Consider the following 14,652-nt stretch of genomic DNA (forward strand, 5'->3'; position numbering starts at 1 on the left):
GGGAAGAACAAGCTTGTTTGCTACCTGGACTCTGAATGCTCCTGGTGGTCAGCAGGAGAAAAGGATATTTGTAGGATATTTGTTGGTTCCATAATTGCTTTCACAGTGTACATAAACAGCAAGTAATAGGTCATAGGTCATACATCATAAAAGTTAGCCAAAAACCCATGGCTTCCTTAATTATGGGTAGACAATCTTTAAAACATTTTTAAGTTTTAAGGGCAGATTATTACATGCATCATGCAGAACCAAATTCAACTCTCTTATCTTGCCCTACTTGATTGACCTGCCTTATATTAGTACAATCAAACTTGATAAGAATGGAAATAATCATACACTTTACATCACGGGTGTCAAACTCAACATGTCACACTGCCGTTATGTTACCTTTTGGGACGTTCTTCCCATTTGTGGACCTGGGGTGGGCATGGCCTGCGCGTGGTGCATCCAGCCTGCGGGCTGCCAGTTTGATACCCTGCTTTACATTATTCCCTCACCAGCAGATGGCACAATACTTAGGGCTGGATTATGACCCATAAGTAATCTACTGTGGTAGTCTTCAATTTACAACCTGTCACTTAATAACTGTTCGAAGATATGTCAGACTCAAAAAGGAAAGTTACTTACGACCCAGTTACAACTGCCGCACCACCCCCAAGGTCATGGGATCACGTTTCAGACCCTTGGCAACCAGTTCACATTTATGGTGACTTGATTTAGGACGGCAATGATTCATGACCAAAATTCTGCGTTCAATTGTGGTCGTAAATCAAGGATTAGATGGGATTAATTTACATTGCTTGCTTTAAGAGAGCCACCTTTCAAAGTATGTGAGGAACACTAAAGAAATTCAACACCTTAAAGCTGGCACATTAACTTCCTTGCCCCCCCCCCCCCAAAAGGAACTTTTGATAAAGCTGTTAAACAATTCTGTCTCCTTTGTGAACTGGTGAGGCTCCTCCTGTAATCCAGAAGGCCTTTTACATCCTCTCAGGGGACAGGCAGGTGTCACTTCCCCAGGCTCCCTTTCCGATCTTTGGGAGTTGAGGTCCTTCTGCAGTTCTTGACAGCATCTCTTCTGCTGGGATGCCAAGAGTGACTTACTTATGGCCGCATTAAGGCTGTAAACTGTTGGAAAGGAGCCACTGAGCTCCTTGCAGATGACAAATGAGGTATTCTTCGGAGCAAAACAGGGAAGGAAAATGATCGATCGTATATTCTCTCAGGGTGTTATACATAGTCGAAGTCATGCCTCTCTGCTCATTTTGCCATGATCAATTTTGCTGCTTTGCTTTTAAAAAAAATCTCTATGCTGCTGGCTGAGAACTGGTCTTGCTGGCTCCATTAATTTAGATGCTCCAACAGATAGAAGAGCAAACACATCCTCATCCTCATCAATACCTTCATTTCTGCAACAACAATAAACTTTTGCAAGGAGAAGAAGGAAGGTATTTGGGACCATTTCAACTCTTCCATTACAAAAAGCCCAGCAGGTAACTGGTACTGATGTAATTTATTTGGATGGGAGAAAGCCAGAGGTGGGTTCCTACCAGTTCGCACCTATTCGGTAGAACCGGTTCGTCAAATCTACCGAACCGGTTAGAAGAGGTTCCACCAGTGGACCCGGAAAGCAGGCCACACCTACAGAAGAGGTTCCAAAATTTCTTGAAACCCCCCACTGGTCCTTGGATATGATTATTCTACACTATCATGCTCATAGTTATAAAACTCAGTGCCTCTGTGAAAGGTAAGGATGACTACTGCGCTTGTGGTGCAATCAGAACATTGCGTTGTTGAAGTTGTTTTAACGCAAACCAAAGATGCCTTTTAAAAAACAAGTTTACATCATATGCATGCCAGTGCTGTGTGTGAGGTAATTTAAGGTGGTTCTGACAAGTGTCGTTGGTATCTTCATATCCGGTCACATGGGCAGCAAGCCACTCCCATCTGGTCACATGGGTGGCAAGCCACTCCCACAAAGGAGGCCACACCCACAGAGTAGGTTCGAACAATTTTTGAAACCCACCACTGGAGAAAGCAATAAGAGGGCGTTCCTATCTCCCCTCTAGTCCACCATACAGTAATTTAGTGCACAATTCTGGGATCCCAACCAGTGGTGGGATTCAAAATAATTTACTACCGGTTGTGTGGACGTGGTTTGGTGGGTGTGGCAGGGGAAGGATACTGTAAAATCTCCATTTCCTCCCCACTCCAGGTGAAGGTTACTGCAAAATCCCCATTTCCTCCTGATTAGATGGGACTTAGGAGACAGAGAATAGATAGGGGCAGGGCCAGTCAGAGATGGTATTTATTGGTTCTCCAAACTACTCAAAATTTCCACTACTGGTTCTCCAGAATTGATCAGAACCTGCTGAATACCTCTGGTCCCAGCTGGTAAATCCTTATGTGAAAGTTGGCTATGTGTATCTAACCTACTGTCTTAAAGCTATTCAGCTCCATAAATACTACCAATATTTTGATGAATATGTTTTGGAGGGATGAAATTTGGAAGCCTTCTGAGACACTCCTGCCCCGAGCAGACTATTACAATGACTACACACAGCTCCCGATAACACTACAATGAAGAGCACACAGTGGGCTAAAAATCTTCAGTGGCATTGAATCTGTTGATTTCCCAATACTTCCTTCCAATTCAATTCAATGTTTGTTGTCAGTGTACAACATGTGTACAATGAGATTAGCTGAGCCTCCCTTAGTGCATTCCCCCCCCCCCAAACATAAATACATCCAGATCAGAGTACCCAGTAGAAATGGTAATGTGGAAAAACATCTCCAGAAGAAACTCTGCAAAGAACTCTACGTATGTTTACTAACATGTGAACAAATGTAGAGACACTTTGGAAGGCAGGGATTTTTTTTTAAGATCTCCATGAATTAACTTAAGCTTCGTGGCACCACGGCCTAAGAGCCTGTTCTTATTATAGTACTCCAATGTTTACACTCAACTGAATGACATGGACTTGGAAGTCAATCCTACCAACTGTCAGGCTCTTCAGCTCAAGACTGAAATCTCTCAGTCACTTGCTGATATATTCTCATGGGCACTACAACTTTACAAACTACTCGGAAGGAACTGTATAGAATATAAACAAATAATAACCAAGCTGGAAAAAAATACACCCCATTTAGATGATGAAGGGAAAACAGTAAACAAATTTTAGGTATTCCCTGAGACAGACATCAAGTGTTGAAATATCCACATGGTTGTCATAGCCTCATCAGAGCCCTTTTCAGAGGAGTTGGAGTTGGAACTGGGACCGTCTGACAGGGAAGGCATGCCAAGAGCTGAGGACGATGCTGTTCCGGGTCCCTCAGGCACTGGGGGAGGTGGACGACCAGACGGAGAGCTGCAAGCCTGCAAAGACACAGGGAGGATTGGCTGAGGACCGTTAGTGGTGCTGATAGGCAGCCGATCTTCTCTCATGCGGAACAACTGTCTACTCCACTCGATCGAAGAGCAAGGAGAGTGCAGCATAGGCAAGCCCAGAGAAAGTCTGCAAGGCTACTTGGGCGGAGGTCATCCCACCCCTCCTCACAAGGAACCCCTGGAGGGGAGTAACCTAAGGAGAAGCCGTGGGAAGTTACCGTATTTTTCGGAGTATAAAATGCACCTTTTTCCCTCAAAAAGAGGCTGAATATCTGGGTATGTCTTATACACAGCCTTTTTGCCTCCTGAAACCCCACCACCTTCACCAAAATGGCCACATAGCCTTTAGGAGACTTTCAGAGTGCTCTTGGGGGTTGGGGAGAGCAGAAATGAGTGAAACACAGGCTGTTTTTTGCTCAATTTCCCCCCCTCAGCCCCCAAGAGCACTCTATAAGTCTCCTAAAGGCTATTCATTCCCTTTTTTGGGGAGGTCTGCAGAGTACAAAAACTTTTTTTAAAATTTGCCTCCTCAAAATTTTGGTGCGTCTTATACTCTGGTGCATCTTATATTCTGAAAAATAGGGTAGTCTTTGCCAGGAACAATTGTTTGCTTTGGCCTACACTCACCCGGCTTTGACTCGTGCCTGTTGCTGTTTGCCTTTCCTCACTTGGAAGAGTGCTCTTCAGCTTTTGCTTTGTGCCTAACCCTTCTCTTGTGGTCTGCATTTGGCCTTTGCTTCAATGTGCCTTTGAATCTTGGCTGGGATCTGTTTCTTGTCCTGAAGACTGCCCTTCTCTTGTGCCTTGTGGGTTAGACTTAGGACCCTGGACCTTGTCTTGTGAGCGTGCTCCTACTCTGTGGGTTTTCTTTATACTACCAGGGCTGTGTTTGGGAAACTGGGAGTGGCTGCCTTCAGAGTAGTTTAGGGGTGGAGCCTTACCAATCATTGGAGGGCTGCTGGCTGGAACATTTGTTAAGAGAAGTAAGGAACTCTGGCCCGCCAGCAGAGCTGGCTGCAGAGTTGGACAGTGAAGAATTTGGGGGAGGAACATGGGCCAGTCCTGGAGGTTAGGGAACGCTCGGACAAGGGTTCTGTGTCAGAGATGGGGCCAAGGCCATCTGGCAGTTCTCAGCTGCCTTTGCAGCTAGACAGAAGTGAGGCAAAGGAACAGCTGGAGCCTGTTACCAGTGTGCACATGCGCTGAGCTGCCAGAAGAAAAGAACAGCTAAGAAATCAGGGTTGACTTGGGAGTAAAGCCACAGGTGGACAGTGAATGTCCCCTCCCATAGGAAATAAAAGAGGAGCGAAAGGAGAGTGGTCTTTTGCAGGAAACAATTCGTTCATTCATTCATTCATTCCAGGCATGTGAAGATCTGTCTATGAATCTCAGAGACTCTGTGCCAAGTCTTTCCTTGCATAGCACTGCGTTTGGAAAATATGTACATGGCAAGATCTTGGAAAGATCTATCTTTTCAAGCTAGATAAGGTCTGTGGCCATACATTCACCTTTGAAAGACTGTTTACCAGGCCTTTGCTGAATGTGAATTAGAGGAATTCACATTTGTTTAATAAAAGGGGTTTTGTCAGGACCAGGAATCTGCTTCATGCTTTGGGAGGAAGCCTGGGTCAGAACACCTGCCTTGCCTTGACCCCCTGGGTCATAACAATGGTTTAATTTGATTACTCGGGAACTCCAGGCCCCTTCATTGTGCTAGGTGAGAAGGATAAGCACAGACCCAGCTCATCGTTTTGGGACCCAGTTTAGCAAAGTTTATGTGGCAGTCTTGTCCCTAAATATGGGCATTGCTAGGATTGTTGAAGAAATGCAGAATAAGATCCAGTACTTTATGGAACCTGATTTCAATCCAACCTCAAATTGATAACATGGAAGACAAATGCACAAGGGTGGTCACAGAGCCGAGGTGGCGCAGTGGTTAAATGCAGCACTGCAGGCTACTTCAGCTGACTGCAGTTTTGCAGTTCGGCTGTTCAAATCTCACCGGCTCAGGGTTGACTCAGCCTTCCATCCTTCCGAGGTGGGTAAAATGAGGACCCAGATTGTTGTTGGGGGCAATATGCTGACTCTGTAAACCGCTTAGAGAGGGCTGAAAGTCCTATGAAGCGGTATATAAGTCTGACTGCTATTGCTATTGTCTTTTAATGTAGGTAGCAAAACTGGGATTTTTTTTAGAAAAGGTAGTCCTCGACGTACAACAGCTATTTAGTGGCCATTCAAAGTTACAATAGCACTGAAAAAAGTGATGAATGACCATCTTTCACACTTGGAGCATCCCCGTGGTCATGTAAGCAAAATTCAGGCACTTGGCAACTGACTCATATTTATGAAGGTTGCACTGTCCTGGGCTCCTGTGATCACCTTTTGCGACCTTCTGACAAGCATAGTCAATGGGGAAGCCAAATTCATTTAACAGCCATGCCACTAACTTATACAACTGCAGTGATTCACTTAACAACGGGGACATTGTAAAATGGAGCAAATTTCACTTTACAAATGTCTCACTTAGCAACATAAGTTTTGTGATCCTAAGTTGAGGATTACTTGTAGTAACTTTAGGAGAATTAAGCATTAAATTTCCAGCATCCACAACTTGGAAAATTGCAAGTTTTCTATTTCAGGTGGCCTGCCTGAAGGTTTGCTCAGTGAAATGAGTGCCAAAAATAGGTGCCAGAAGACCTCCAAAAATGCAGGGCAAATTGTATTTAACAGATGTGCAGTCGCCATAGAAACCACTGGCTACACAAAGCAAGTAAATACATATATCACCTACAATTTGATTCATGCTGCTTCTACTGCAATTGTTGAAAGAATCCTTATAAGGGAGGTTTGTGAAAAACATATTGAGTGCAAATCTTGCAGGGTGGAGAAAGCCACTAATGTTGCTACAGAAATGTTTCAATGATCTCATAAAGAAATGTATGGGTTGTGTCCTTGGTGTAGAATTAAAGTAATAATATATTGACTGAAATATAAATCGCATAGAAAAATGGCACTCTGCTTTTGATCATACAAAAACATAAACAAAAGATATAGGTAGTGGGTTACTCAACTTTGACAGTGGATTTGATTGAGGCAAACAAAATGAGAATCTATCCAACTGTTAAAATTACCTTTGAAATGTTGGACCTATTTATGTGGATTCCCGACCTCTAGTGATGTGGAAATTACAATGGAATTTATTCTTTGAACAATGAAAGTCTTAAGCTGAACTGCAGCAGAGCCGAAAGGTGCTAGTTCTTGTAGGAAAAGAATCAAGCAAAGTTCCATATAGCCTAAAAATATCTAAATGTACGTTTGTCAGCATATCTTTAAACAATTTGGAACACACTTTATTGCAAGAAAGACTTATGGCAATCTCCAAGATGGTCTCAGTTCTCCTTAACGGGCTAAATTGCATATTTGAAAGGTGTTCCTAACTCCGCTGGAATTTTATGATGATTACTGAGGATTTATAAAGATTTCTACTTGCATTGTGAAACTCTTGAATGATGTCAATGGAAGACATCAGGCCAGTGCTATCAAAGAAAGATCATCTCAAGCAGATTGCTGTGATTCTTCAGGAAACTTTAGATCTACCTACAATAGAATGAAAACAAGGAAAAATACTGGCTTAATGATCTGGCTTAGGGAAGTGCTGTGTTGTTTTCATATAATTGCCTATTAAAGCAGTATGCCTTTATTAGTCTATCAATATCAGCAACATGTTTTAAAGAAGATTGATTCCTCAGAAAACAATTAATAGATGACTCCTTTAACTATCATCAGATTCTCATATTGCTAAATATAAATTTATGAACTCAGCAAAGAATGATAAAAGTTCAACAATATTGGGTCATTTTTGTATGCATTTTTCTAGGGTGATCTTATTTATTTCACATCTTTTTCAAGCAATTTTTAAATACAGTATTTTTATGTACCATTTCTAATTTCAGGTTGCTTATAGATCAACATAGTCATTAATAGAAGTCAGTGAAGAATTGCAAGTGTTGGAATGGGGGAGAAAAGTGAAAAATGTAGGTTAAAGGAACACACCCTTTGCCGAGTAAGAGAATTGGGACAAATAAGACTTCCTTGAGATCGGAAGGCTGAAGGTAAGAAGTCATTGGACTCTGCTTTTCCCAGAGGCCAACAATTTCACTTCAAATTTAGGGTTGTCTGGAGGAAGGGTAGGTACAAAATTTGTAACAGGGGAGGCAATGATGTCCATGGGTTGGTTATATCATATGTGAAATGTGGGCAGAATTTCTGCTTACTCCTGCATGTCCGGGGGGGGGGGCTTTTAAAAACAATGCATAACTTGTTTTAGAGCTCCAGTTACAGTTTTTTTTAACCTACTTTAGAAAACAGGAAACTATGCCACCAGTCAGCTGTGATCAACTGCGAACAGAGAGACTCTTCACCACAATGAAAGTTCATTGGTGTATGCAGCCTTGGGAATTGATTCAGACAATCAGTATCCTGAAGTCAACAATATGAAACTACCACAAGAAGAAGAGCAGTTCCCCACCTCACATCTGGGTGCCTCAGACACCTGATCAAGTGTCCTTCCACACCCATCAACAAAAGGAACTTCGTTTCTCCCAGTGTTAGATTCTGGAACATCATCAGGGCTCTTCAGCCTCAGGAAATATTCTCTGTGGTGAACAGCTGCTAAATTAAGAGGGCTAAATATGCTAGCAAGCACTTCCAAACAGCAGATCAGCTTACAACTCTTCTTCCAGTAGAGGTAGTGAATTGGGTATTTGAAACAGCTTCTCATGTTTCGTTTTAGGCACGCAGGTTCATATAGGTGGTGTCTATTAAGCTGTGTGCTTTGTAATGTGAGATATCTTTTATTCCAGCCAGATGCAGAGGGGCAAATATGAAAACCAATTGTGAAAGCCAATCACCACGACAGGGCACCCTGCGGGCTTAAAATAGGATACTGCTTTGAGCCATAAGCACGACTGCGAGGTACACATATTTCCTTTTCAGCAGTCATCAAACAGACATTCATACAGGATTCTGAATGGGCTTCACTCTGGAACAGGAAAACAGGCAATATGCTGCTTATTCTGCCACATTTCATCTTTCAACAGATCGAAGTGCCACACAGGCCCTCTCAGTATTTGTAGTTGCGTTTGCATATACAACTTTTATCTCATTTTTGTTTCTGCCTTAAGGAAGAAAAAAACTAAGTTAGAATAATGTGTAACAGCGGCAACTATATTTTCATGCAAAAAATAAAAACAAACCTGAAAAAGAGGCAAAAATGGGGGGGGGATCTTTAATTTTAAGTTTATGTTTAAAGAGCAAAGCCAAGAAAAATTTTACCAAAAAATGCATATTCTAATAAAAATATTTGAAATCAAACAGTACACGTAAACCTATGTTTAAAAAAGAAAATTCAATTTCCATATTTTTCACCTGAATGTGAAAGACGGTGTTTTAAGTGGTAGCTTTTCTACAGCAAAAAGTTAAAAGTTAGAAGACCACAAAATAAAGGACAAAAGTGATTTTTTTAAACAAATAAATAAATCTAAAGAACAGCTTTCTGAAATAAAGGACTGTCTTATATTTTAAAAAGCCATCCTTTCGATTTACTTATTTTGGAATGTATGGTCACTGAAGATATAACTCAAACTTGAGAATCAAAGTCTAAAATCTGACCAGAATGTTCCATCATCATCATAATTGCAGCAAATTGTTTGACTGAGTTTTCTCTGAAATACTTTGGGAGAAGAAACATACTGCAAGACAAATGGGAGAAAAGCATAACAAGATTAGGAAACAGTTTAAATTCACTATCAACAGACAGACTAACCTTATTTTCATTTTAACTACAGTACTGCAAACCTCAGGCCCTTCTGGTGAGTCAAAGAGCCAGAGAGATGGGCCCAAAAATCAGGTGGATTTGCTAGAAGAAAGGGAGAAATTTAGGTTTTTTAGGTTTTATTAACATTTGTATGCCGCCCACTCCCTAGAGACTCTGGGCGGCTCATAGATAAGACAAGGGACATATATAAAAATTAAAATAAGAAATACAATCATTAAAATTACACAACATGCATACTGCTTAGAGTGGGGCTGGATACTAGTCAACAGCCCCAGGCCTGCCGGAACAGCCAGGTCTTAGTAGCTTTGCGGAAGGCCGGAAGAGTAGTAAAGGGTCCAGATCTCTACGGGGAGATCGTTTCATAGGGCCGGAGCAGCTACAGAGAAGGCCCTCCCCCGGGGAGCCGCCAACCGACATTGACCGGCCGATGGTACCCAGAGGAGACCCAATCTGTGTGATCTTATTGGTCTCTGGGAGGTGAATGGCAGGAGGCGGTCTCTCAGGTAGCCAGGTCCTAAACCATGTAACTGAAGTCCAGAAATACTGGACTTCTAACGCCAATGACTTTAACAAATCCTATGCTTGCTTTACTGTAGTTAAATATTGCATAGCTATGTCAGTAGAATAATTTGGGGTTCCAACTGGAGCCATGGTTGTGAAAGAATAAATAAAAATGAGATCAAGACAACTGAGGAAAGAAGAAATATTTCTTCCAAAAAGCAAACAATTTATTTTTAGGGCAGCTTTATAGAGGGAGCTTGTCCAGGGTGTGGAAGTGTCTACGTGCTGATTCGAGGTGACGTTTGAAGACCCCCCTCTCTCTGTGTGTGTGTGTGTGTGTGTGTATGTGTGTGTGTGTATAGGTATGTTTATTCTTGTGAACATGCAGTTCCTCTGGGAGACCTAATTTAATTAACTCTGTGTTTGCGGACCTTATCCTTTGATATGTGGATTAAGTCTGAGTAACCTATTTGGGGGGTTTGAGGAAGTTTGTTAATTTTAGTTGGTTAACTTAATTTCAGCTTGGCTGTTCATTATCTAGTGGAGACATGGATTCTCGGACCATTTTGGATTCTGTTAACATCTTAAGAGAAGATGGAAGCAGTATAAAGAATAAATATATTAGGATGTAAAACTTCTCACAGCTTGAAGGGAAGAACTGCTTTGTTCTCTTTTCCTTTTGGTGGTGTCTATTTCATAACAAGCCATGCTGAAGGCATTAATGTATTATCGTAGAATATGATACTCCAAAAGACTAGCTAAGGAAGAATAAGAACTTACTCTGTTATTTTCATCTCCTCCTCCTGTGTATTGGCACTGAAAATCAGGAAAGCATTGCCAGCATTCTCCAATGCACATACCCTGGTGGAGCAAACACAGTTTTCCAGTGGATAGTACTGTAGCCATTCCTGAGCTGAGAGAGGGAGCCTGTGTGATACTTTGATTTAGATGAATTAGCTGAGGAGGAAGCTATTTTCTTGCTGAAGGTTTCATCTCTGGCCAGAATGTGGCTGAATCCTAACTGAGAAGAGACAACATGGGAGGTATCATTTTCTCATCTACAGTTGCATGAAAATGTTTAGGCATCTATGGTCAAAGTGTACATTTTAATCAGTGAACAGAAGTTGACATACCTCAGTGTGGTGCCAATCCATCCTTCTGCAAATGTAAATATGTATTTACTGTTTATGTGCAGTTGTGTACAGATTCAAAATAAGAAAATAGTGATTAGGATATGTCTGTAACTCAGGATCACCCATCCAGTTGACTGAAGGTGGTTGGTTTTTTTTAAATTTGTTAACAAAAGGTGATTCACTAAGTAGAATAACCAGGTGAATACAATTCCACAGATGAACAAACTCTGACACTTTTAACCTCTTGGTTTGTGATGCTTGTTTTATCTACTTGACTCACTTCCTGCAGGCATCTAAGGGTTTGAAAGTCAAGATAATTCATTCTTAAAAAGCAGGTAAAGATTATTTAAAAATATTTCATATGGCAAGTTCAGCAATAAGAAACATTTTTTTAAGAATTGAAGTTACATGGAAAGATTGAAGTTAAGGAAAGATCTGGGAGACCGAAAAAACTTACCGTATGCTGGAAAAGTCTGAAAATTAGTCAGATTGGCTAAAACAGAACCAAGGCTTATGAAAAATGACCTGCTTGAAAAATTAGCTGGTACAAGAGCAGAAATGGTATTCAGCAGGTTCTGACCAGTTCTGGAGAACCGGTAACGGAAATTTTGAGTCGTTCGGAGAACCGCTAAATACCACCTATGACTGGCCCCGCCCCCATCTATTCTCTGCCTCCGAGTCCCAGCTGATCGGGAGGAAATGGAGATTTTGCAGTAACCTTCCTCTGGAGTGGGGTGGGAATGGAGATTTTACAGTATCCTTCCCCTGCCACGCCCACCAAGCCATGCCCAAAAGTTTAAAAAAATTGAATCCCACCATTATACAAGAGTAATTGTCCATGGTTTCTTAATACAGCATTGCTCATCTAACAATGATCTGCATGGGAAACTTATCAGAAAGAAGCAAACTTTTTTATCTTGAACTTATCCCAAAAGTCATTGTTTAAGATGTGCAAAATAAAATATTGATAAGCCTAAAATATTTTGGAAGAAAATGTAATGGGTAGAATGACCTGGAGGGACAGGAGGAATGGCTGCTATGACCACAACAGTCAGATAAAATCTCCTGGAATCTGGCCAAGAAAGTAATGTGAATTAACTTCAAGACAAGCCTCTCCTTAGTTCACATGAAGATAAAGGGAGATGGGGAGGGAAGTGCATTCAGACCTGACCAATCTACATGATGTGGGTTCCCTGGTCTGGTCAGTCTTGACCATCTGGCAGCCATCAGCATTCAACTGAAATCATAAGCACACTTTTCTCCACACTTGGAGAAAAAAAGCAGCAACACATTTCAAGATCAAGAAAACCTTGTCGGCCATTAAACGTAGTTGTATAGGAACCAATGGCACAGGAAAAACTCTACGTGGAAGGAAGGGAGGATTCAACTATATGAAGCTGTTGAAATGCTAACATTTCCCAGTCCTCACAAAATCAGAAGCTGACACAAGATTGGATGGCTTAGCAAGAGAACAATTCAAAGTATACCTCCAAATCAGCCATGAAATACTTAAAAGGAAAGAAAGATCAAATTTATGGAATGGCATTTAAAGTCCCTAAACTTGAGTATTATTGGAACTCTGTAAGGAAATCTCCAACCTACAGTTTATATAAAGACTCATGACATGCTTCTGAGTTAGAGGAGTTCTACAAGGAAGAACTGGAAAATTTCCAAAATTCAAACTATAAAGGCTTCTAGCTGACTACAGAGAACAGTTGAAAAGTTTTTATTCCTGTCAAAGGAGGGGTTATAAAACTCGGAATTCTGTGCCTGCAATGTTTTGTTCCTGGTTCTCCCTGTTGCCTTCAAAACTTAAAATCTCATTCATGGCTTCACTTCTGTTTTATGTCATACGTTTTGGGATATGCTCCTCTTTGGTTCTCTTCATGTGCGCACATGAGTTTTGGAATGTGTTTACAGTCTATTATGTGCTTCTTATGATTTTGAACTGTATTCAGCCTTGGGCACAGTCTGAATTCTTCCAGAGAAGCAAGTGAAATGAGAATCCTAATCGATTGGGAGTCTGTCAAATTCACTAAGTTCAGATTCCAATATAAGCATGTCCTGGGCTCGGGGAAACTCATAAAGTATAAGAAATTATATGAAGTTTATGATGTTCAAGATTTTTCTCTGGCTTCGATTAAAACTTGATCCAGATGGGAAGTCTTGATTTCACTAGCACTCTCCCCGTGGTGGCCATTCTGAATTGCATACACCGCAGCTAGAGGTTCCACCACAAACCCGCGTTCGACTAAACCGCGCTCGAAACCGCGTAGCTGATGTCATCAACAGGGCGACAACAGCGTGGAGATAGAAGCACGCTGTAAACGCTAAACCTAAAATTAACCCCTAAACCTAAACCTAACCCCCTAAACCTAATCCTAAACCTAATCCTAAACCTAACCCTTAACCTAACCCTTAACCTAACCCTAAACCTAACCCTAAACCTAACCCTTAACCTAACCCTTAACCTAACCCTTAACCTAACCCTAAACCTAACCCTAACCCTTAACCTAACCCTAACCCTAAAGCTAACCCTAACCCTAACCCTAACCCTTAACCTAACCCTAAACCTAATCCTAACTCTTAACCTAACCCTAACCCTAACCCTAACCCTAACCCTAACCCTAACCCTAACCCTAACCTTAACCTAACCCTAACCCTTAACCTAACCCTAAACCTCACCCTAACCCTTAAACTAACCCTAAACCTAACCCTAACCCTTAACCTAACCCTAAACCTAACCCTAAACCTCACCTTAACCCTTAAACTAACCCTAACCCTAAACCTAACCCTTAACCTAACCCTAAACCTAACCCTAAACCTAACCCTTAACCTAACCCTAAACCTAACCCTAAACCTAACCCTTACCTTAAGTTGAATCGGCTTGCTTTCAAAGCGCTATTTAAAGCGCCCTTCTTTCTCCGCGCTCGCTGTTGTCGCCCTGTTGATGACGTCAGCGACGCGGTTTAATCGGGCGCAGCTTAGTCGAGTGCGGTTTTGTCGTGCCACGCTAGAATAGTGAGCCCAGTCTTAGGTGCTACATTTTACAAAAGAGACTGACAAATTAGAGCATGTCTAGAACACAGTAAGGGACCTGAATGAAAAACCTACATGGGAAGGTTAGAGACACTTGAGGATATTTACCCTGTGAGAGACAAGACGTGATCGTTCTTCCAGTAGTCTTGGTAGTCTTCACGTATCTGGAATATATCATAAAGAAGATAGGACAGAGTTGTTTGAAGCTCTTCCTGAAGACAAGACCAATTGGCTTGAATAACCATGAAATAAATTTTGATTGGATGCCAGAAAAAATTATATAATAATAATGGACTGTCTGTGAGCAATGGTTTAACTATTTGAATCTGTTGCATTGGCTATTTCAAGTTAGGTTTTTTTCATGTATAATTGTAATATATAAGAATGCTATATTTTTACAAAAAAAATTGCCATCAGCATTCAAGTACAAACAGTGGTTAGTTAACTGTTCTGTCCCAAGCCTTCTAACTTATACTAACACTGGCTTGGCTGTCTGCCATGACTAAGGAGGGAGATAGGCACCCCCTTGGCTGGGAGCCCAGAAAACTATCTCTTAGGAAAACAAGGCCTGAACTCATGGATTTCTTCAAACGTTGGCTACACCTGGATAAATAACTGTTGTTTCCTGCAAAAGTTCCTTCCCATCGCCCCACCTTTAAGCTCTCTGGGAGAGGCCACTCAGTAGCCACCTGTTTCCTATTTCCTTCTATGAGTCTGTTTCCAAAGCTGCTCCCTCCTCCTCACTGCTCTATGCA

The sequence above is a fragment of the Thamnophis elegans genome, chromosome 4, assembly GCF_009769535.1.
Source record: "Thamnophis elegans isolate rThaEle1 chromosome 4, rThaEle1.pri, whole genome shotgun sequence".
Taxonomy (NCBI): domain Eukaryota; kingdom Metazoa; phylum Chordata; class Lepidosauria; order Squamata; family Colubridae; genus Thamnophis; species Thamnophis elegans.